The sequence below is a fragment of the Chanodichthys erythropterus genome, chromosome 17 (assembly GCF_024489055.1).
Source record: "Chanodichthys erythropterus isolate Z2021 chromosome 17, ASM2448905v1, whole genome shotgun sequence".
NCBI lineage: Eukaryota > Metazoa > Chordata > Actinopteri > Cypriniformes > Xenocyprididae > Chanodichthys > Chanodichthys erythropterus.
Window position 1 is genome coordinate 4,255,520 of NC_090237.1, and position 22,493 is coordinate 4,278,012.

The 22,493-nt window shown below is 35.5% G+C and overlaps 1 pseudogene; it reads right to left on the minus strand.

Moving 5' to 3' along the window:
* Positions 1-1,152: 1,152 nt before the first annotated feature.
* On the minus strand, positions 1,153-21,402 carry LOC137005200 (zinc finger protein 585A-like; annotated as a pseudogene).
* Positions 21,403-22,493: the final 1,091 nt, after the last annotated feature.

A 22,493-nucleotide genomic window follows, 5' to 3' on the forward strand; every position in this document is an offset into this window, starting at 1 on the left:
TAATCCAGAACAGGCAGGGTCAAAATCCAAAAAGCAGTCCACACAACATGAGAAAACAAACACAAAAAACCAGTGACTGTAAATGAAACCTCAATGACAAAAGCTGAAACAAACAGGGTATAAATAGACAGACACAAATGATCAAACGCAAAATAGCTGAAAGTAATGACGGGATAATGAGTCCAGGAAGTGGTTTATGGGAAATTAAGTCCAAAAGAAGTGAGAAACAGTCCGGGTTGGAGTGCCCTCTGGTGGCTAAATAGGGCACTCCAACTTGTGATCATGACACCTTTGCTCTACGTTTCACGTACAGGTATGAAATTCACAGACACATGTAATAGCCCAATACAAAAATCCCTGGGTGCAAAATCAGTTAACCCAACAGAAAATTAGGTATTTTGAATTTTCTCTGCAAATTTTCATGCAGTTTTTGCCATTTCCATACGTTGTACTTTAACAAACTCCTCCTAGAGATTTTATCAGATAAACATCATATTTGGTCAGTCTAATCTAAAGGGCTTTGCGACGTTAAATTGCAAAGATCTTGAGTTTTCTTTGAAGGGTGTGTCCATGGTGGCCTGACAAAATTCGATCTTTCGCCATGAAATGGGAAGTTGTTGTAACTAAGGCATTCAATGTCCGATCTGCTCCAAATGTCACGTTTGATTCAGTTATAGACAAAATGCCACCTGTTGGCAGCAGAAAGTGTGGCACATCGAAATGACTTTGCCATATTTCTCCTGTATTAACTCGCTTACATGCATGTCACCCATTATTCACGGTTTTCCTAAGGCCACCAGGTGGCGGTGGCCCTGTGTGCGAGGACCACTTCATCGCTGCTTGCATCTATAATTTATTACTTTTATTCATTTATTTATTATTACTGTGCAAAAGCGGAATAATGGATCAAAGCCTTCTGATTAACCAGTGACATAATCAACCATTAGTTGATTAATCGTTCCTATAATCGTTAGATTATCAAAATAATCGTTTGTTGCACCCCATTGTAGAAGTTGTATATGAAATGAGAATATGAGCAGTATTGAGAATGTAAATCAATGAAGTCAGTTTAATATAATATGATGTAATATAATACATTTACAAACCAAAATTCATAAATCCACAGCGAGTACAGAATGATCAGCTAACAGTTCACCGGAAATGCCCATTTTTTATATGATCATGAAGGCTTCTTAAATGTTTAAAACTCTTCTCACACTGAGTACAGTAGTACGGCTTCTCTTCAGAATGAACTCGCTCATGTTTTTTCAGTTGTCCAGACTGAGCGAAACTCTTGTAACAAAATGATCACTTGTAAGGTTTTTCTCCAGTATGAATCTTTTGGTGTCGTTTAAGATGGCCAGATGTAGTAAAGCTCTTCCCACAGTCACAAAACACATGATCTTTCACTTCATCATGTGTTTTCTGGTGCCGTTTAAAACTGCTCAGCCACGAAAAACTCTTTCCACAGAGAGGACACACATAAGGCCTCTCATCTGAATGAACTTTCAGGTGACGTTTTAGATCAGATGACAAAATAAAGTCTTTACCACACTGATCACAGTGAAATGGTTTCTCTCCAGAATGAAGGAGCAGATGACTTCTCAAACATGTTGCATCTTTGAAACTCTTCTCACATTGAGTACAGTGGTATGGCTTCTCTCCAGTATGAAGTCGCTCATGTGATTTCAGTAATCTCAACCAACTGAATCGCTTGTCGCAATATGAGCATTTGTAAGGTTTTTCTCCAGTATGAATTCTTTGGTGGCGTTTCAGATTGCCAGCTGTAATAAAGCTCTTCCCACAGTCACAACACACATGATCTCTCACTCCATTATGTGTTTTCTGGTGCAGTTTAAACTTATCTAACTTTAAAAAACTCTTTCCACAGAGAGAACACACATAAGGCTTCTCACCTGAATGAACTTCCAGGTGATAACTGAGAGCTGATGCTTGAGAAAATCTCTTTCCACACTGAGTGCATGTATACGGTTTTTCTCCAGAGTGAATTCTAATATGTATTTTAAGGTGACCTTTTTGTTTAAAAGTCTTTCCACACTGAGAGCACTTGTAAGGTTTTTCTCCAGTATGAATTCTTTGGTGCTGTTTCAGATGACTAGGTGCAATAAAGCTCTTCCCACAGTCACAACACACACGATCATTCACTTCATTATGTGTTTTCAGGTGCCGTTTAAAACTGTTCATCCTTGGAAAACTCTTTCCACAGAGAGAACACACATAAGGCTTCTTATCTGAATGAACTTTCAGGTGTTGTTTCAGTTGTGATGGAAAAATGAAATCTTTACCACACTGAGTGCATGTAAACGGTTTTTCTCCAGTGTGAATTTTCATGTGTTTTTTAAGGTTTCCTTTTAGTGTGAATCTCTTTCCACACTGTGAGCAGGTGTGCCGCTTTTTGGCTTTTGTCCCTTGAGGTGTGAAGTCACAGTGTTTCTTTACTTCATTTAATTTCTGTCTTTGCTCCTTCACTTCCATCTGATCTAAAATTAACATAAAAAGCTGTTAGAATCAGTTCAATGAGGTTTAATGTGAAATAAAAAACACTTATAAAAACAAGACACCGGCCTCTGTAAAGTTAGCAATGTTATCTGCATATAATGTTATGCAAGGTTATGATCATTTAGACACATTTCTCTAAAATTTATCATCCATATACTGCTTATTATTTCAGATTTCACACACAGTCAACAATGAAGAATCAAGAATGGACACCAACCTATTTGTTCCTCAGTTTCTTCATGTTTTATTCTGTATGGTTCTGAAATACTCATGTCTTCAATCTCCTCTTTAATAAACTCCATCTTCACACAGATTTCAGCTGCCACACCTGGAGTTTGTCCTTCTCTTGTAGGATGATGTGAATATTCCCAGTATTTATTGGTGAATTTTTTGTGGGAGGAGCTTCACTGCAGGTGTGAACTGGAAAAATCAAAGAGAAGTAACTGAATTTATACCGGATTACTTTAACAGCAAACACATATGGTGTCTTTAATTCAGATCAAATATAGAGCATTATGATGGTTATATATATTAATAGTGTATAAAACATCACTAGATTGCTCAGTTTTATGTAATGCAGGATATTATTAGGATGAAACAGGGCACAGGTTATATTGCTCAATGAATCTAAACTAATCAGAAATCTAACATAATATGACAGAAATCCACTTAATAAACCATATGCACAGACTGAATAGAGGAGGGTTGCAAGTATAAGTAACAATTCTTCTAAAATTAGTGAAGCCGTTAAAAAAGTTCTGATATTAGAATAGAACTACATGTTGCTTCAGTAGCAAAGTTGTTTGAAACAACATTAATGTCTATAGTAACATTCTAAACTGTAAAATATCAATAAAATATATAATTTAAACAACTTGACAGTTCAAATTATACCAGATTTTAAAAATCATGAACCTCACATTTGAGCCTATTAAATGATTATATATCTAATGTTATATGAACAAAAACAGCGACAGAATAAAAATGAAAATGCAAACTCACTCTCTGACAGAAGGTGACACTTATGGAAAAGCAGAAATACAGCGGCACTAAAAACAGCAGCGCTGCGATTATGAACTACTTTATTAGGAATCATAATGAGGAAAAATAAAATAAAAAGAAGTTGCCACTGAAACTTTTATGAAGACAGACATTTACTTTCAGATATACATTCAATAAAAACTCCTCAGATTAGCACTGAAAACCGGGACTGTTGAATGAGATAAAGAAACTTTTCAGCTTTTTTTAATTTCTGTCAGTCTATTCATTCACTAATTGTCATTTACACTGTTTTGTTTTTTCCTCATGTTGTTTTGCACTATATTCTCCCTTTTCACGGTTTTAATTTTATGCAGAAATGGTGCAATTACTTTGACAAAACAAATGCACAAATGTTTATCTTTCCAATAAAGTACCTGAAAACAAACAAACTGGATGAATGGATAGAATTGGATAGACAAAATGTGGATAATACTATGCAAGACTATGATCATTTAGATGCATTTTCAGTATAATTTATCATCTCTATTTTGCTCATTTTACTGAAGTTTGAACTGAATATAAATATAAAAATATAAATAAATACATATACTTGTAAATATTTCTCAAATATATAAATTAATATGTTTGTATTTACATAATAATTACACACAGTACACCCACATTAGGCAAACTTAAAGTTTTATTTTGTATGCGATTAATCGCGATTAATCGTTTGACAACACTAATAAAAATAAAATACAAATAATTTGTATCTCTGATTTTTTTGTGCCAGGAGTGTAAAGGAATAAGGATGGTGTTTCTGGCAAGATAGTGTTTATTCAATAAATATAAAAAAAACATTGTGTTAATGTCTGTCTGTTCGCTGAATGTGATCCATAATCTCTGATTCTCCTCCTCTGTGATCGTGGAAAAGGGTAATATTAAAATGAATGACAACAGTTGTGGGCCTCCTCAATTACGCTTGTTTAACCATCACTAAAAGTGAAAAAAATCAAATTATCATGCGACGTGATAAAATAGTTTCTATTCCCTGTAAACAATACCTTGAAGAATGAATGTTCCATTTGATGGCAGAAACAAAACAAAACGTATAACAAAAGGCGCCCTGACATGCAACGCAGTGAGACATAGGTTCACATTCTCTGTTGTTTACTGTTTATATGACAATATATGATGCAGGCGCCTCTGTATACTGAAATACTTCAATAATTACACTTCTTAAATTAAATGACCATATGTGCATGATTTTAGAAATTCCAAAAGAAAAACCAAAAGAATAATTTTGGTATGATTACATATTAGTGGCATTTAAAAAGATTGCTCATTTTATGGGAATCCAGATTTTATAAGGATGAAATAGGTCACAGGTTAAATTCTTCAACTAGTATATAAATTAAACAGAAATATAACAAACATAAAAGAAATCATGCACAATATGAACAGACTTAAGAGAATGATAAAAGTTAATGAATGTAATTCTCTGTACATTACACTATGAACAATGTGGGCTACATTTAGGCAATACAAACTTCAAATCTTACCTTAAAAATTAAACATCTCTGAACTGCAGACTGGAAATACACGGCATCCGAAAAAAATATTCCACATTGTACTTCATTCAGCAGTCATCTCGTCTCTAGCGCTTTTCTGTCTCTCTTTTTATTACATTAACAAGAACTTTAACATAACATACACTTACAGTAACATTTACATTTATAATAGCACCAAAGGAAACGACAAAGAGAGAGAAGGAAACCAAACGCGACCCGCGCGCTTCTCTTTTCTGCGCATGCTCAGTGCGGGCGGTTTTTACGTTTCTTAAAGGGGCCGCATTCAGTAAATCACATCGCACTGTTTTGAAGCGAACACACTATCATAATTAACAATACACAATAATAATAATATACGGATTTAACATTCTATTTACCTTCACCCGATTAGTATTGATTTTTCTACACATCCCCCTGGCATCTTATCCTAAGATAAGGATAATATCCTAGCACTGGTGTATGTTTCATGCACATTTTGCAGTATCGCATCCGAAATGAGTGATGGAAACACCAATTAAAAAAAAATAAAAAGTCCCTTAATTTGCAAAAACACTGCATTTTTGTGTGTCCATTTAATTGCAAATGAATTGCTGCTCCTGAACCACTTTCAAGAAGAGGGTGGAGCTTCAAGAGCTCATGCAACAAACAAACAGGACAATCTCAGGCACTGAAAATGTCAGAAACTCTCAGTAATGCTGTTCAGTTCAAACCGGAGTCAGGGAATGATGCCTCATTTGCTACAGAGCCAGAGAATATATGCTGCATGGACACAGAACAGGTACAGTTTTAGTTTACTTACAGTTATAAATCATGTTGTCATCTTGCTTAGATCCAGTTCAACGCCTGTTTATTGGACCCCATCCGAATAATGTCCAAAATTTTACTGATGAGTTTTATGAAGTATATTGTACATCATACAAAAGATGAAGTGTCTGTTGTCACTCCAGAAAATCACTGTAAGAGCTGAATAAAACACAGCACAAGAAGTGCGCATTACAGTCTTATCTGTAAACTCTCTCTCTCCCTTGCATTTTCATCAACATACACAGCTATCATAAACTGGTAAACTTTATATCCATAAAACAGCTCAGATTAACTGTAATAAAGTGTGGTCTCCTCTTCATTACTGCCATATCCAGTTTCGCTCCAGAGACTAAGCTGGATCATGAACAGTTGGTACTGATTCATCCTTGAGTAACAACTTTTTATCAAAACCTGTGTTTTGTATTGTCCCTTTGCATTGCCCCTCGTTCACAAATCAGTCTGGAGTGAAATGATTTGCACAGACATAAATTAATTTAGGAATATTTTGGGGCGCATTACCTTCAAAAATAAAACTAACCCTCTGCGTTCTCAGTGGCTCAGATGTTGGGAGAAAATCAAGACTCAATTATGTTCAATGTAACAAATTAAAAAACATTTAGTTATTTAATTCAAAAAGGTACAGTGTACATTAATCAACATTCATAATTGATATTCTCATTGTCAGAGTAGGCCTAAAAACTAGAGGAAAGAACAACAACAATAATACAATCAGAAATTGTAAACAACTCTGTAAAATACAGTTAAACAACACATTGTAAACCAGGTTTGAGTCCCGGCTTGCGGACCATTGATGGTTTTGTATCAAGCCAAATCAGTCTCAAAAATAATACATTTACAAAACAAAATTCATAAATCCACAGCGAGTCACCAGAAATGCCCAAGCTGGCTTTACGAAAACCCAGAAGTAACTGTGCATATGGTCAATTGCCACCAATGGTCACTACTATCAACCAAGGAGTATGATATGATTATATCATAACCCTATGAAAATAAAAACAACAATTCTGTATATCCCAAACATATTTGTAAGAGCCAATGTAATGTCAATAATTTGTATATTATTATTTATTATGTTTTCTTTACATATAATTTATGGGTGTATAATTTTGGATGTTTCTTTAACTACCACGCCCACTTTTTACGCAAGATTGAATAGGTTCAGGCAGGGAAAGAAGGGACTTTTCTTATCGTTGCTGTCACTGATGGACAAAACTTGTGTTTAAACGTTAAAGGAAACACAAGACAAAGTTTTAACAAGTGTAGCATTATAGAATACAAGAACCAACAGGATTTGTGTATATTTTTGTGTTTTGATTAAACTCGCACTTGTTTACAGACTTTGGACTGACCTCTGTGATGAGTAAGAACCTATTTTTCCTGCCAATACCAATGAAGTTATTCTAGGACTACAATATTTATCATAGTATTAAAATAGAATGATAAAAGAATCATTAATGTGTTTAAAATTAAACTCATTCTCTGTGTTCATTAAATAGATCAATCAAGACAAAGATGTTATTTCTATATTCTATTTAATTTCTCATAACTATTAGCAGACAATTTAGTATCACTGTTAGAGTTGTTGGCTGTTGAGTGTTGAGTGAAAAACTCAATAATAATTTTTCTCACAGTATTTACTATTTGACATGAAAAAAAAAAAAATGTTGTTCACTTGCAGCATTTTTTTGTATGGCCATGAAGGCTTTGTAAATGTTTAAAACTCTTCTCACACCGAGTACAGCAGTACGGCTTCTCTCCAGTATGAACTCGCTCATGTTTTGTCAGGGTTCCAGACTGAGCGAAACTCTTGTCACAATATGAGCACTTGTAAGGTTTTTCTCCAGTATGAATTCTTTGGTGCCGTTTCAGATCACCAGATGCAGTAAAGCTCTTCCCACAGTTCAAACACACATGATCTTTCACCTTATCTCTCACCTTTTCATGTGTTTTCTGGTGCAGTTTAAAACTCTTTAGCCATGAAAAAGTCTTTCCACAGACAGAACACACATAAGGTCTCTCATCTGAATGAACTTTCAGGTGTTGTTTTAGATTTGATGATGAAATAAAATCTTTACCACACTGATCACAGTTAAATGGTTTTTCTCCAGAGTGAAGGAGCAGATGAATTCTCAAACATGTTAAATCGCTGAAACTCTTCTCACACTGAGTACAGTGGTACGGCTTCTCTCCAGTATGAACTCGCTCATGTAATGTCAGCGATTTCAACCAACTGAATTGCTTGTCGCAATATGAGCACTTGTAAGGTCTTTCTCCAGTATGAATTATTTGGTGCTGTTTTAGATGATAAGGTTTAGTAAAGCTCTTCCCACAGTCACAACACACATGATCTTTCACTTCATCATGTGTTTTCTTGTGGTGGTTAAACGTACCCAGCCTTGAATAACTCTTTCCACAGAGAGAACACACATAAGGCTTCTCACCTGAATGAACTTTCAGGTGATAACGGAGACCTAATGCTCGAGAAAAACTCTTTCCACACTGAGTGCATGTATACGTTTTTTCTCCAGAGTGAATTATAATATGTGAATTAAGGTTTCCTATATTTCCGAAGCTTTTTCCACACTTAGTGCATGTATACGGTTTCTCTCCAGTATGAATTCTCATGTGTATTTTAAGGGTTCCTTTATACTGGAAACTCTTTCCACACTGTGAGCAGGTGTGCAGCTTTTTGGCTTTTGTTCCTCGAGTTTTGAAGTCACAGTGTTTCTTTACTTCATTTATTTTCTGTCTTTGCTCTTTCACTTCCATCTGATCTAAAATAAACACATTAAGCAGTTAGAATCAGTTCAATGAGGATAAATGTGAAAAATAAAAACACTTAGCACAAAACAAGACACCTGTCTGTATCAATTATGTTTGATGTGCTTTCTGTCATTCAATGTTATCTGCATGCATATAATGTTATATGCAAGGTTATGATCATTTAGATGGATTCATCTATCATTTAACATCCATATACTGATTATTAATTCACATCTTTCAAAGCAGTCAACAATGAAGAATCAAGAATGGACACCAACCTATTTGTTCCTCAGTTTCTTCATGTTTTACTCTGGATGGTTCTGGATCACTCATGTCTTCAATCTCCTCTTTAATAAACTCCATCTTTAACAGTCACACAGATTTCAGCTGCTACACCTGCAGTTTGTCCTTCTCTTGTAGGATGATGTGAATATTCCCAGTATTTATTGGTGAATTGTTGTGGGAGGAGCTTCACTGCAGGTGTGAACTGTGATCACTGTGTGATACTGACACCCACAGGACCAGATCTGGAAAAATCAAAGATAGTTACTGAATTTCTATTAGTTTAAATTTAACAACAAACACATATGGTGCCTTTAATTTAGATCAAATATAGAGCATTTTGATGGTTATATATTAGTAGTGTATAAAACAGCTATAGGTTGTTCGGTTTTATATAACCCATGATATTTCAATATCAGAAAAGAGAATTTGTAGTTTGTATGGTTTCTGTAGCCTTTAATAGTATTTTAGCCATGTATTTAACCTGAGTGGTAAAACATTTAAAACACATCAATAGGTGATTATCACATAAAGTGATGATCTTGTAGTTTGTCTGACACTAATGACGAGCTTGATGAGCCAATTTACAGAAGATCTCATATAAATGAGGTGAAAACAGGGACTGTTGAATGAGATAAAGAAGTTTTAGCAGCTCAGTTAAACATTATGACTCTCAGTCTATTAATTCATTAATTGTCATTTACACTGGGTTTTTTTCCCCTTATTTTGTTTTGTACTATATTCTCCATTTTCACTGTTTTAGTTTTAAGCAGAAACGGTGCAATTAATTTAACAATACAAATGCACAAATGTTTGTCTTTCCAATAAAGTACATGAAACAAACCAATTTATGAAACTAATTAATGTCTAAAACATTTCTAAAGGGGGTTAATGAGTTCACTTACTGGAGTGAAAGGCAAAGATAGAAGGAATAGTTTTTTTGTTCCAGAAAGTTCCCATATATGGAATTGTTATTGTCTGAATGTCTGTATTGCATTTCTATGTTGCAGTGCAAATTTCTAATTGGATGAATCCCTGTACCATGCCTGATAAACACATCTATCTATAAGTTATTGAAATAAACTTTGAGAAAACTCAAGTTTTCTCCCTCAAAGTGTGCAATTATCCATTCAAAGGTCAATTAAAGGTGCACCAAGTGGTACTTGAACTACGCTGTTGGACATTGTTGACATTTGAAATCAATCCAAACAAACCCACCCCTTTCTTCATTGCTCCGCCTCCAAAACTCACACTCCAATTCTAACCACCCTGCTCTGAGTCGGACTCGAACCGTTGCCTGATCGCTAGTAAATACAAAGTGTTTGTTGTTAGTTGCAAACAGCACGGCAGCTCCATGCAATCAAAACCCAGTGTTACTCACATGATAAGTGGAATCAAAGCAGTTTTCAGGCCTTCCCTCTCAGCTTTCTCCAGCACTGGAAAGCTTTTCTAATATAAACCAGGTACTAAAGTGCTTGCCAAGTCATAAACCTTAATTCCAGTGATATTCTTTTCTCATTCTGCAGTTTTTCTTTTTTCTTTTCAAATCTCCCTCTTGCTCATTCTCTCTCCTTGAGAGAGTTAAGATGTTTGTTGTTGGACTCTGCCCGACTAACTTCCAAACAGAAGATTTGAAATATCGCTGAGTCCCCCTTTAAGGGACTGAGAATGATGGCACAAAAGGAAATAATCAAACACTTGACAATCAAAATGTGGATAACGAGTACTATGCAATATTATGATCATTTAGATGCATTTTCAATATATCTCTATGTATCTCTTTTTTGCTCATTTCACTGAAGTTTGAACTAAAGCTTTCTTATTTGGGAATAGTGAGGGACAGCAGATCTGCCAAATTCAAGTTTATACTGACAGTGACACCTGCAGCTGTATGGCTGTACATAACATGAGAGGGTGCTAATTAATGCTAATTAATTAATTTAGTTACCACTGTAGTACACTATGGGGTCAAGTGTGCTATAAGTTGTATCTAAATAGATGCATTTTTAAAATACAGAGATAGTATATTAAAAGCATTTTAGTTCATATTTCATGGTGTCTCAAAATAGCACAGTTGAGTACACTTAGATGTTCTAAGAAGTACTAAAGAAGAGTTTTTACAAAAATTACAAAATAAGTACATTATAGAAAATTACTTTTTATTTTCACCTTGGTTGCTCCGTTGTTTTATCAATTAAGCACAAATAAAAGCCTGGCAAATGCTAATGTGTTAAATTTTCTGATAATGTAATTCACATATTAAAGTGTGGCAATAAATTAAATGTAACAACAACAACAACAACAAAAAATAATAATAGTAGTAATACCTGCTGAGTTGTTTGAGGCAAGTAAACTGTGCTACTATTTTATTGTTTTTATACTGTTTATAGGACTTCTTAAATTAAATGACCATATGTACTTGATATTAGAAATATGGAATATTTTGGTATGGTTATTTATTAGCATTTAAAACGGCTTATAGAAAGGTTGTTCATCTTATGGGAATCCAAATTTTATATGGATGAAACAAGTCACAGGTTTAATTCTTCAACTGATATATAAATTAAACAGAAATCTAACATAGAGAAAGAAATCATACACATTATGTAGACTGAAAATTAATGACTATATTTTATTCTCTGTACATTACACTATGAACAATGTACCTTAAAAAGGGAACATGTCTGACCTGCAGAATGAAAATATATCCAAAGAAAATATTCCACAGTTGTCCTTCATTCACGATCGTTTACAATGTCAAATTTAGCTTCAAACGGTGAGTTTCAGCACTCGTCTCGTCTCTTCTTGTCTCTTTTTTATTGCATTAACAAGAACATAACATACACTTACAGTTACATTCATAATATCATCAAAGGAAACAACAAAGAGAGAGAGAGAGAAACTATAGAGGGTCTCGCGCGTTTCTATCTTCTGCGCATCCTCAGTGCGCACGGTGTCACGTTTCTTAAAGGGACCGCATTCAGTAAATCACATCTCCGCAGTTTTGAAGCAAACGCACTATCATAATTAACAATACACAATAATAATAATATATAATATATGGATTCAACATTCTATTCACCTTCACCCGAGTACAGTGACAGTTTTGCTTTTTCTACATTGATTTTTTCTGCATTACAGTGTACATTAATCAACATTCATGATTGGTTTTCCCAATGTCAGATAAGGCCTAAAAACTAGAGGAACGAAAAAAGAGAGAAAAACAACTGTACAACAACCAGAATTTGTAAGCAACTCTGCAAAATACAGTTAAATAACACAGTGTAAACCAGGTTTTCGAGTCCCGGCTCGTGAACCTTCGATGGTTTTGTATCGAACCAGATCAGTCCAAAAATAATGCATTTACAAGACTCGTAAAAATTAATAAATACACAGAACAGAATGATCGGCTAACAGTTCACCAGAAATGCAGGGGTGGATCTAGAAAATTATTTATACGGTGGTGTGATGTCCAAGTGCCTAAGCATAGTTTTTTGAGATTTATGGTCTCTGACATATACAATTGTGTTCACAAATATTGTATTGTATTTGTTTTATTCATATTGCATAAGCTACTTCAATGGTATAAATCTCGTATCAGTGCAAGTTAAAGAGCAACGAAAACTTTTGAATTTCCACAGTTTTGCAAACAATTTTTGAGTTTCTGTTATTAACAGAGGTGTGAATGTGTGTGTGTTCACCCAGAACACCCTATCAACCACATACTCTAGAAACACTCCAGCAACTGCATAGCAAGAGCCACACTACATACTACATATATTATCATTCTGTGATAATTCTGGGGTGGCAAAGCTTTTTCTCAGGGTGGCACCCTGGTAGATCCACCCCTGTGGAAATGTCCACACTGTCTTACACATCAATTTTCAAGTTTAAGTCAACCAACGTTAATTTGCTAACTCCCCTGACTGCTTTGTCAGACAAAATGGCGGATTCAGCACTATGATTGGATAGATCGCCTGTCAATCAAACTCACGCGAAGGGTCAATTGTCACCAATGGTCTCTACAATGCTTTGGGAAAACACAGCCCTATTATATAAAAGGCAAAAACTTTTAATAATAATAAAAAAAAATTATATCTTAAAATGAAACCAATAATACTGTACACCCCAAACATATTTATCTCAGAATTAAAAAACAATTAATGTGTTTAAAATGAACTCATTCTTTGTGTTCATTAAATAGATTAATCAAGACAAGATGTTATTTCTTTTTAATTTCTCATAACTGTCAGAAGACAGTTTTAGTGTAAAAACTCCATATTTTATCTCACAGTATTCACTTGCAACATTTTTTTATATGATCATGAAGGCTTTGTAAATGTTTAAAACTCTTTTCACAATGAGTACAGCAGTACGGCTTCTCTCCAGTATGAACTCGTTCATGTTTTGTCAGGGTTCCAGACTGAGCAAAACTCTTGTCACAATATGAGCACTTGTAAGGTTTTTCTCCAGTATGAATTCTTTGGTGCCGTTTCAGATCATTAGATTTAGTAAAGCTCTTCCCACAGTCACAACACACATGATCTTTCACTTCATCATGTGTTTTCTGGTGGTGTTTACAAGTCTGTAGCCTTGAAAAACTCTTTCCACAGAGAGAACACACATAAGGCTTCTCATCTGAATGAACATCCAAGTGTTGTTTTAGATGTGATGATGAAATAAAATCTTTACCACACTGATCACAGTGAAATGGTTTTTCTCCAGAGTGAAGGAGCAGATGAATTCTCAAACATGCTGCATAGCTGAAACTTTTCTCACACTGAGTACAGTGGTACGGCTTCTCTCCAGTATGAACTCGCTCATGTGATTTCAGTAATCCCAACCAACTGAATCTCTTGTCACAATATGAGCACTTGTAAGGTTTTTCTCCAGTATGAATTCTTTGGTGCCGTTTCAGATCACTAGATGTAGTAAAGCTCTTCCCACAGTCACAACACACATGATCTCTCACTTCATTATGTGTTTTCTGGTGAAGTTTAAACTTATCTAGCCTTGAAAAAATCTTTCCACAGAAGGAACACACATAAGGCTTCTCATCTGAATGAACTTTCAGGTGGTCACTGAGACCTGATGCTTGAGAAAAACTCTTTCCACACTGACTGCATGTATACGGTTTCTCTCCAGTGTGAACTCTCATGTGTCTATTAAGGCCTCCTTTAAGTCTGAAACTCTTTCCACACTGAGTGCATGTATACGGTTTCTCTCCAGTGTGAACCCTCATGTGTCTGTTAAGGTCTCCTTTAAGTCTGAAACTCTTTCCACACTGAGTGCATGTATACAGTTTTTCTCCAGCGTGAATTCTGATATGTATCTTAAGTTTTTTTTTAAGTCTGAAACTCTCTCCACACTGAGTGCATGTAAACGGTTTTTCTCCAGTGTGAACTCTCATGTGTTTGTTAAGTTTTCCTTTTTGTCTGAAACTCTTTTCACACTGAGAGCAGGTGTGCAGCTTTTTGGCTTCGGTTCCTTGAGTTCTGAATTCACAGTGTTTCTTTACTTCATTTAGTTTGTGTATTGGCTCCTTCACTTCCATCTGATCTAAAATGAACATATTAAGCTGTTAGAATCAGTTCAATGAGGTTAAATGTGAAAAATAAAAACACTTAGCACAAAACAAGACACCTGTCTGTATCAATTATCTTTGATGTGCTTTCTGTCATTCACTTGTTCATCATCCATATACTAGGGTGGGGTGCGGTGCGATATTTCACAATGCAAAAATGTTGCGATATGTATCGTAGAGTAGTGGCGATACTTTGACGATATGACGGCAGTCTAATCCTATTGGTTGAGCTGCCGACGTGACCTACTCTGCAACAGCAATGCATGTGCTTTCATCGCAGGTGCAGAAATCTCTTGAAATGAACATTAGTAAGACAACATGAGTTCGGTTTAAACTGAAATTGAAGATGCCCCGTCTTCTTATAAATCAGACATCTGGAAGTATTTTGGTTTTCCAGTCAAGCGTCAGGACGGCGGTAAAAAACAAATAAAGACAAAATTACAGACAAAACACTACCGTCACGGTGCATGCTATTAACACAGACTGGGAATTTAAAAGTTTCATGCTTCAGACTTGCATGTTTTTTTTTTATTTGCACACTAGAACTAACATAGCTGCAGTTTTAAAAGTTGCTATACAAGAGAGGGAGCTTGAAAGGGCTCCTCATAGTACTGCTGTTGTTACTGATAATGCACACAACATGGAAGTGGCAGTGAGAGAAGCAGTATATTGAGGGTGTGTCTCAATCAGCTCCCTAGTTCAGTAAGTGTTTCGCACACACATCAAATCTTGCAAGCAGGTTTAAATGTTTCTCGCATCCATCTCTTGCCTTCCGTGAGAACAGTCTTGGCTTTCTTTCACCGCAGTGTCACAGCAACAGCTGTGCTCACAGAAAAGCAAAAGATGCTTGCAATGCTTTGCTTTAAGAAGTTTAGGCTTCTTAATTCTAAGTTCATGTTATTATTTTTATTTTTTTTAATTCAGTGACAAACTATGGGATCAGATTCCCGCCAATAGTATTGCGGTCACGGATCAAAAAATAATACCACATGTATAACACATGTAAAAATATATAGCACAAACTTAAAAAAAAATAATGCAAAATGATCGGAATGGCAAAGAACATGGTCACGGATCAAAATATAATATGCGTAAATCGAAAAATCAAAAGCACATTTAAAGAAATAACAAGCATGAATCAAAACTTTAAACACATTAAAAATGATATTGCACAAATCTTAAACTTGTGTTTATGCGTTCTTAAAAGTTGTTTTCCTTGCTTTTATTACTCTTTTCTTTCTGCTCTCTTTACATTTTCTGCTTATATTTTACTCTTTTGTGCGCTTGTGCAGTTTTTCTCTTTGCTCTTCTTTCTACGTTCTGCTCTTGCTTTTCCAAATGTTGCAGTTCGAGTTTCATGTAAATTAGGCTGGGCTTAAGCGCCACCATTGGTCCACTAGTTCTAGATTGACAGCTCCTCCTCTAGCCAATCAATCGAAGGGAGGGAGATGACATCACTTCAATGCGACTCATGGCTACTGATGCTCACACTCATACAGGAGAAGATAACAGTTTAATCTGAAACTTTACACGGACTTTCAATCTGTAAAGTTATCTGAACTATGGACAAATAATTCCTCTTTTTGAGATACTCTTTTTATTGTGCAGTCTACTTATGATTGTTAATCTTTATGTTCATAATATATGGTATTTGGTGTTAAAATATTACTTGACTCATGGTGCTAATATGCTAAGGCTACTGTAGCTAATATATTTCTTAATTGTTGTTAAACGATCATAGGTAAATTAATTCTAAGACTGAATGTATCATCTCTGCATTGACTACGATAGTGTTACAGAGAAGATAGTTACAGAAACCAGGTGGATTTGATATGCAGTGATTTATTCACACATTTATTGTGTTTAATTACATAACTACATAATTGCACAATACTGTAAGATTAATGTTTTAAATAAAAACAAAATTACAGATACAGATATGTAGGTGGCGGAGAGTTCATTCAAACTTCTCGTTCAAATCAGGAATTCATTAATGAAACACTGCTGTGTTGCTCAGAGACGAGCGAAGCTGTTCTGCTGTGACTTTGTTTGATACTCCTTTCATTAAAATAGTGCAAAAACACATTCAAAATTAACTTATATAATAGCTATATTGCTTTATACAACAGCTCAATAAACATTTGCAATTGCTCTAATATTGGGGAAAACACTGATGTGAAGGCTATTGCTTAACTTTATAATTTTATAATCTCAGTGTTAAAATGTGATCAAATTCATAAACCAACACCCGTGTCAATGACATACTGTACATGGAAGACAAAATCTATAAATCTGTTTACAGGAAAACAATACATGACAAAATATGCACAGTTTACTATTACGAGCAACATACAATGATCTAAACCAGTGATTCCCAAACTTTTCAGAGTGGAGTACCCCCTGAGACACTTACCATCCTTCTGCGTACCCCCTCTCTTCCACTTAGATTGTAAATTTTCCATTAAGGGACAATATTTGCCCCCTAAATTGACTTTCTAGTGCAGTTTTTGATCTTTATGAATACCTTTACAACAATAATAATGTTTTAAATTAAAAAAAATGTTCAATAGAGAAATATGCAATGCTAAAAACGTGAAAAGTGATTATTTTAAATACTAAAACCGCCAGTAGATGGCGGTAAGTCACTGTCTTAATGCCTGAGTCATCGAGTCATTCATTCAAAGAAGCAAGTGGCTGTATTTATGAATGAATCATGACTTTCACGAACAATTCATTCAAAGTTGCAGATTCGTTCTCGAAGCACTGCTGTGTTGTAATCCTGCTGTTGTTTTCGTTGCAAAATAGAGCAAATACTGACAATACTGTGAAGAATAACACTTAATATTACCCCTTTGTTTGTTGAACTGTTGTGTGGCTATTTGGATTTGCATTCTTGCTCATATAATATTATCAACATTAAAAACAAGAACTCACAAAAGGTAGGCTATGTTTTGTATCAAGAGTTTGAATCTTAAATTGATATTTAAGCCCGAGAGACAACAAGCAAGCATATTATTATTAATATTATTGTATGAATACTAAAAATATCTAACAGTAACATAACAGTTATAGACGAGCCAGGCACACATAAGAGTGATGTTGTGAGGCTGCTGCATGGTGGACGCTGCGTTTCACGGTGCCAAGTCCAGTTGTAGGTGCATTAAAGATTAATATAACAATGATAGATCGTCAGACAGGCACAACTGTGACAGGTTGTCGTTAGGATGGTAAATTTAACAATAAAAGATTGTCCAGGTAGAAGTAGCCTATATACCGGTGACAGGTCGAGTTGCAGGTACATATGTATGAAGGTACATATGTACATATGTTATAATGTATATATATGCATTATAACAGTGTCCTGCAACAGAAAGAGTTTACCACAGCTCGGAAATTGCCAGCTGTGATGGTTATCTTCTCCTGTATGAGTGTGAGCATCAGTAGCCATGAGTCGCATTGAAGTGATGTCATCTCCCTCCCTTCGATTGATTGGCTAGAGGAGGAGCTGTCAATCTAGAACTAGTGGACCAATGGTGGCGCTTAAGCCCAGCCTAATTTACATGAAACTCGAACTGCAACATTTGGAAAAGCAAGAGCAGAACGTAGAAAGAAGAGCAAAGAGAAAAACTGCACAAGCGCACAAAAGAGCAAAATATAAGCAGAAAATGTAAAGAGAGCAGAAAGAAAAGAGTAATAAAAGCAAGGAAAACAACTTTTAAGAACGCATAAACACAAGTTTAAGATTTGTGCAATATCATTTTTAATGTGTTAAAGTTTTGATTCATGCTTGTTATTTTTTTAAATGTGCTTTTGATTTTTCGATTTACGATTATTATATTTTGATCCGTGACCATGTTCTTTGCCATTCCGATCATTTTGCATTATTTTTTTTAAGTTTGTGCTATATATTTTTACATGTGTTTTTAATTTTGTGATTCACGTTTATTATTTTTTGATCCGTGACTGCAATACAATTGGCGGGAATCTGACCCCATAACAAACAGCCCGATTTAGCTGTTAATTTGAATACAAAAGGTTTTTATTAAGCCTTGAAATGTTATCTTGTATAGACAACAAAGAAAGTTATTGAAATTTGTCAATGTTTTTTAAATAAATCTGTTATTTAAATTTCAGTTTCATTTTAAAAATTTGTTCAAAATATCGTGATACATATCGTATCATGAACCCAGTATCGAGATGCGTACCGTATTGTGACCTGAGCATACTGTTACACCCCTACCATAAAATGATTATTGATTCACATCTACCAAAGCAGTCAACAATGAAGAATCAAGAATGGACACCAACCTATTTGTCCCTCTGTATCTTCATCTTTTATTATGGATGGTTCTGAAACACTCATGTCTTCAATCTCCTCTTTAATAAACTCCATCTTTAACAGTCACAGAGATTTCAGCTGTAGGATGATGTGTATATTCTCTTGTAGGATGATGTGAATATTCCCAGTATTTATTGGCGGATTGTTGTGGGAGGAGCTTCACTGCAGGTGTGAACTGTGATAACTGTGTGATACTGACATCCACAAGACTACATCTGGAAAAAATCAAAGATAATTTTTTTATTTAGATCAAATATAGAGCATTTTTATGGTCATGTGTTAGTAATATATAAAACAGCTCTAGGTTGCTCAGTTTTATGTAACTCAGGATATTATAAGGGTGAAACAGGGCATAGGTTATATTCAAATAATATCTAAACTAATCCAAAATCTAAGCAGCATTTACGGGGCAAAGCACAAAAGCGGCACAACAAGCCAACCAACACGGCCGTGAGCATCAAGCCAACTGCATCAGTGAGCAACTAAAGACCTTTTAAGATAATTTTAGGCAAAAGAGCTGAAAAATCAAAAATACTCTCAATAATAAAGATTTACTGGTTTATCACTTTCCACCAATAGGTGGCACTGTGAAAAAAATTATGCGGTATAGTCAGAGTGAGGTGACAATGACAATCACAAAAAAATGACCTACAGACGACTTTGTTTAGATTTTTTTGCCATTTCCTATCAAAATTTTGGGCTGTCACATATAGTTAACCAGCTTAGGTTCCGTGTTTCCTACACTGGTTTCGTCTCGATCGGACTAACGGTTTCAAAGATATTCGCAAACCGTAAGACAAAACCTAGCATGTTTGGTATCATTGGATTCAGCAAGGATTCAGGAGTCTAAAGCCGAGTTCAGACTGCACAATTTTCAAAGCAGTCGGGTCACTGTTCTTTTCACACTGCATGACTATCTTGGCCAGCATTCAGTCGCTGCTGTGTTCAAACTGCACAATGGATCGGCGATATAACTTTTTTTGCATGACTTTACAATAGGAAGAATCGCAGACAACTCTATCTGGCATGCAAACTACGTTTCACAACCAAACACACGTGAGATGTGACAAGGAAACAACGCGATATCACGCGTGCAGGACCGGAGTTATTATTATTAAAAACGGTAGCCCGCAAGAAGATTTGGAGGAGGAAATGGTTGGGGAGACTGTGGATTGTGTGTTCTGCAACAAGAGTTGGAGGTAAATACATAACTTTTCCATGTGCTGCTGTTGCGGATGGTCAAGCAAATGTTTGTGCTTTGTTTCTGTTTGATATTGTAATGTTTATCTGAAACGAAGCCATGCTTGCTGATGTTGTGGTCTATAACTCCTCCCCGAACTCCCCGCTGCTCTGTATCTTGCTCTCATTGGCTATCGGTCATCGCCGATGTAGTTTTCAGTCAGAACACTTTTCACACTGCAGGATTTTGAATCGCTGACAGGTCCAGATATTTAGCATGCCAAATATCTCACAGGCGTCGGCGACTCGTCTGCGATTTTCTCAGATAGCGTCTTTGCTCATTCACACTGCGTGATTGTCACTCGCGTGAACGAGCACCGATTTGCCTGTGATTTCGGGCATTTGTCTGCGATTTCTTAAAACCTGTCGGCGAGCCTAAATCGGGGCTAAAATCGTGCAGTCTGAACTCGGCATAAGGATGTGACTCCTGTGAAAATAAGTTATAAGCGTATGAAAACAAATTCTCCACTAGATGGCGCTGGTCCAAAACTTCTCAGGCTCCTTCAGGGTATTATGACCCATACAGAGTTTCGTAATGATACACTGTGTTCGTAAAATACAGCATTTTAGCACAAAATTGTGCAATGACGCACTGCCAAGATGGCAGCAGAAGCTTTTTCTCTTCAAAAATGCTCTTCAGAAGTCTATGGGTGATGTCATGGACACTACATCCATGTATATGACACAGGCGCTCCTGTATACTGAAATACAATAATTACATAATTACTTAAATTAAATGACCTTATGTGCTTGGTTTGAGAAATATGAATAATTCTGGTATGATTATTTATTATTACTTAGCATTTAAAATAGTTTATAGGAAGATTGCTCGTTTTATGGGAATCCAGATTTTATAAGGATGAAATAGGTTACAGGTTAAATTTTTCAACTATATAAATCAAACAGAAATCAAACAAACATAAAATAACTCATCCACAATATGAACAGACTGAAGAAGTTGATAAAAATTAATGACTATATTTAATTCTCTGTAACAATGTACATTTAGGCAACACAAACTTCAAATCTTACCTTAAAATTGGAACATCTCTGAACTGTAGAATGGAAATATATCCGAAGAAAATATTCCACATTTGTCCTTCATTCACGATCGTTTACAGCGTCACTTTCAGCTTCAAACTGTTAGTTTCAACACTCGTCTCTCGTGCTTTTATTTTAATTTTTAATTGCATTAACAAGAACATTAACATAACATACACTTACAGTTTAATTCATAATAGCATCAAAGGAAACAACAAAAAGAAAGAGAGAAATAAAGAAAGCAAACCATAGAGGGTTTAGCGTGCTTCTCTCTTCTGCGCATCATCAGTGCGCGCGGTGTCACGTTTCTTAAAGGGACCGCATTCAGTAAATCACAACTCCGCAGTGTTATGAAGCAACACACTATCACAATTAACAATACACAATAATAATATGTTATATATGGATTCAACATTCTATTTACCTTCACCCGATTACAGTGACAGCTATAAGATGCTGCCTCATAGCTATAAGATGGATTTCTGTGTTTGAGGTTGCAAACTTTTGCACATTTTCTACATGCATTACTAAAAAAAGAATGACATGAACACGCAAGTACACGCTGAAGTGCTGAAATGTCAAACACTCATAAATGTAAACCAGGGCCAGTCCAGGCTCTGTTGGTGCCGTAGGCAAGATTTTAGGGTTAAATGTGGGTTAATGTAGTACTAGTCAAAAATAAGCTCTTTGAAATATCAATAGTTTCCATATCAAGAACCATATCAACAGTTTCTAGACTTCATCTCTATAGGCTGATTCAAAGATGAAGTTCTGTTGTCACTCCAGAAAATCACTGTAAGAGCTGAATAAAACACAGTACAAGAAGTGTACATTAAAGTCTTATCTGTAAACTCTCTCTCTCCCTTGCATTTTCATCAACATACACAGCTATCATAAACTGGTAAACTTTATATCCGTAAAGCAACTCAGATGAACTGTAATACAGTGTGTGCTCTCACCTTCATTACCACCATATCCAGTATCGCTCCAGAGACTATAAGCTGGATCATGAACAGTTGGTTCTGATCCATCCTCGAGTAACAACTTATTAGCAAAAAAAACCTGTGTTTTGTATTGTCCCTTTGCATTGCCCCTCATTCACAAAACAGTCTGGAGTGAAATGTTTTACCCAGACATAAACAAATTTAGGAATATTTTGGGCCGCATTAGCTTAAAAAATAAAACTAATCCACTGCATCCTCAGTGGCTCAGATGTTGGGAGAAAATGAAAACTCTTATCCAACAACAGAAAAATCAGGATTGCTGTGTCAGTAAAGCTGCTAGAGTGTGGAGAAATGGCAGAGGATGTACAGCTCTCTGTACGCAGAAGCTATAGTAATGGAGGACT